The following is a 3,929-nucleotide window of genomic DNA, read 5'->3' on the forward strand; positions in this document are numbered from 1 at the left end:
TCAGTCCTTTCTTTCAGGGCATCTCTGAATGAACTTGAACCTCTAACATATTCTTTAGCAGATATCTCTCTCTCTCTCTCTCTATCTATCTATATCTATATCTATCTATATATAACTTCACGTACAGGATTTAGAAGATGGTATGGAAGAAGGGAGTAATTTTGATTTGTATTTCCTTTCCTTACACTCATCTTCTGCCAATTAAGGAGGGAGGGAACCATCTCCTGAACCATAAATAACAGCTACACACTAAAATCCCTCTGCTTCAGAGCGTGCTTTTGCTCACATTGGCTGTACATTTTATAGGCTGGCATCCCTTTCAACTAATCTCTAGTACAGTTGGAAAAAGTCTAGAGAGCTGCAGGATATAAGTCTAAGAAGAGACCTTCTTTCATAAGAATCAGTATTAGTCCATGACTGAATGTGAAGAAACTTAAAACTTATGAGTACTTTCTCCCTTCCTGTAGCGCACGACTACCTTCACCCATTGTCTAAATTTTTTCCCTGTTCTTCACTCCCAAGCCTATAAAACCTTAACTGTTTTTTACCCTGCCTCTCAATGATCTACACTCAACCAGACACATTGGAGAGGCTCTAATTCACACCAAATTGTCAATATCTGGTTCAGACTACTTCAATTTCAACCTAAGAATAGGTTCTAACTCAAAAGAAAAATACCATCTCTAACAGTAGATTCAGGAAAGACAGGTAATGGGAACAGATATAACTTTCAAGACTTCAAATTATAGTTACTTGGCATCCATATGTGTCAATCTTAATAATAAGAAAAGCTCTGGTATAAATACTAGTGTGATAATTAAGAGCAAGGTCTCTAGATTGAGACTACCTAGATTTGAATCTCCTTGTTGGGTGCTGTTGAATCAAGTTCTAAAGGATAACAACTAAGCAGATTCCTTGAAAAAAATGACAAAGATTCTTGTGGGCATTTAAATGTCTGTATTCCAATAATGACTTCATTAGTTTCTGTGTCCTAAGGTGATTTGTTATCAACTCCTAAAGCCTATTTGTGAAACACACAGCAAATGTGGATAATGATCTTTAAATTTTATTAATAAAATGCGTGTCCCAGTCAATATAGCATGAGCAAGTACCGCTCCAGACAGTGAGATGGTTTTCTTCCTTTAATACAGTAATTTTCCAATTTTTCATTGCATCTTACTTTTTAAGAACGGTCTAAACTAGAACATTATTACAATGTTGTTGCTGCTATTAGGTGCCATAGAGTAGTTATCGGCTCCTAGTGGCCCTATGCATAATGTAACGAAGCACTGACCAGTACTGCACCAATCTTGCCATCCTTGCTATGTATGAGCACATTGTTGGTACCACAGTGCCAATCCATTTTGTTGGGAATCTTCCTCTTTGTCTTCAACCCTCCAGGGACTGGTCCTTCCTAATAATATGTGCGAAGTATGAGAAATGAAGTCTGGTCATCCTGACTTCTAAGGAGCATTCTGGCTGTACTTCTTCCAACACAGATTTGTTTGTTCTTTTGGCAGTCCAAGGTACTTTTAATATTTGCCTCTAACACCACAACACAAATTCATCAATTCTTCTATGATTTGCCTTATTCACTCTCCAACTTTCACATGCATTTGAGGCTAATGAAAATACTCCTTAGGTCAAGTACTCCTTAGTCTTCAACCTGACATCTTTGTCTTGAATGCTTTAAAGAGATCTTGTGCAGCAGATTTGCCTAATGCAATACATGGTTTGAGTTGTTGACTGCTGCTTCCATGAATGTTGGTTGATCTGAGCAAAATGAAATCCTTGACATCTTCAATTATTTCTCCATTTCTACTGAAGTTATTGATTGGTCCTTGGATGAGGATTTTTGCTTTCTTTACATTGAGGTGCAACCCATATGAAAAGTTGTGGTCTTTAATTTACATCAGTAAGTATTTAAGTCCTCTTCACTTTCAGCAAGCAAGACTGTATCATCTGCATATCACAGATTGTTAATTCTGAAGTCTTCCTCCAATCCTGAAGCCATGTTCCTCTTCATATAATCCATCTTCTTAGATTATTTGCTCAGCATACAGACTGAATAAGTATGGTGAAAGAACAAAACTCTGCGGCACACCTTTCCTAATTTGAAACCATTGAAGATGTTCCAGTGTCCCCTTATTCTGTTCAAACAATTACCTTTTGATCTATGTATAGGTTCCTCATGAGCACAATTGTGTGTTCCAGAGTACTCATTCTCCACAGTGCTGTCCATAACTTTTCATGATCCACACAATCAAAAGCCTTTGCATAGTCATCTGATGGCAGCAATGATATCCCTCATTCTACATACCTGTCTGAATCAGGCTTGAACCTCTGGCAGATCCTTGTCTGTGTACTCCTACAGTCATTTAAAATTTTTCTTTAGCAAAATTTTACTTGCATGAGATATTAATATTGTCCAATGATTTCTGCATTCCGTTTGGTTAACTCTCTTTGGAAGGGACACAAATATGGATCTCTTCTAATCAGTTGGCCAGGTAGATGTCTTCCCAATTTGTTTGCATAGATGAGTGAGTAACTCCAATGCTGCTTCAGTTTGTTGAAAGATTTCAATTTATATTCCATAAATTCCCAGAACCTTGTTCTTTACTAATGTCTTTCAGTGTGCCTTGGACTTCTTCCTTCAGTATAATTGTCTCTTGATCATATGCTACCTCTTGAAATGCTTGAATATCAACCACTTGTTTTTGGTACAGTGACTTTGTCTATTTCTTCCATCTTCTTTTTACATTTCCTGCATCATTAAAAATTTGCCCATAGAAACCTTCAATTATCCATGTCAAGGCTTTCATTTTTTTGTTCAGTTCCTTCAGTTAGAGAAATGCTTAGCATGTTATTCCCTTTTGTTTTCTTAACTCCAGGTCTTTGCACATTTGACTTTGTCTTCTTGAGATGCCTTTTGGAATTTTCGGTTCAGTTCTTTTACCTCTTCGTTTCTTCAATTTCATTTAGCATCTCTGCACTGCAGAACAAGTTTCAGAGTCTCTTCTGATATCAGTTTAGGCTTTCCTTCTTAATGATCTTTTGCTTTCTTTCTGTATGATGTTCATGATGTCATCCCACAATCTTCTGGTCTTCGGTCAGTAGTGTCTAGTTCATCAGATTTGTTCTTTAGATTATCTCTAAATTAAGGTTGGGATATATTCAAGGTCAAATTTTGGCTCTTGTGGAATCATTTTAATTTTCTTCAACTTCAGCCTGAACTTGCATATGAGCAGTTGAGGGTCTGTTCCACAGTCTGCTCCTGGTCTTGTTTTGGCTGATGATATGCAACTTTTCCACCCAATCTTTCTATAGATGAAGTCAGTTTGATTACTGTGGATTCCATCTGGTGAGGCCCATGTGTATAGTTGTGTTTATGTTGTTTAAGAAGGTATTTGCAATGAAGAAGTCATTGGTCTTGCAAAATTCTATCATGCCATCTCCAGCATCTTTTCTAAAACCAAGGCCTTATTTTCCAACTACTGATCCTTTCTCATTTCCGACATTTTCATTCTAATTGCCAGTAATTATCAATACATCTTGATTGACTAGCTGATCAATTTCAGACCTAAAGAGTTGGTAGAATTCTTCAGTTTCATCATCACTGGCTTTAGTGGTTGGTGCATAAATTTGAATAATAGTGGTATTAACTGGTCTTCCTTGTAGGTATGTAGGTATTATCCTATCACAGACAGTGTTGTATATCAATATAGATCTTGAAATGTTCTTTTTGATGATGAATGTGGCACCATTCCTCTTCAATTTGTCATTCCCTGCATAGTAAACCATGTGATTGTCAGATTCAAAACAGCTATTTCAGTACATTAATGTTTATGTGTTCCTTTTCATTTTTGACAACTTCCAATTTTCCTAGATTCATACTTCATATATTCCATGTTCTGATTATTAATGAATGT

This window comes from Chrysochloris asiatica, unplaced genomic scaffold (assembly GCF_000296735.1).
Source record: "Chrysochloris asiatica unplaced genomic scaffold, ChrAsi1.0 scaffold00158, whole genome shotgun sequence".
Lineage (NCBI taxonomy): Eukaryota > Metazoa > Chordata > Mammalia > Afrosoricida > Chrysochloridae > Chrysochloris > Chrysochloris asiatica.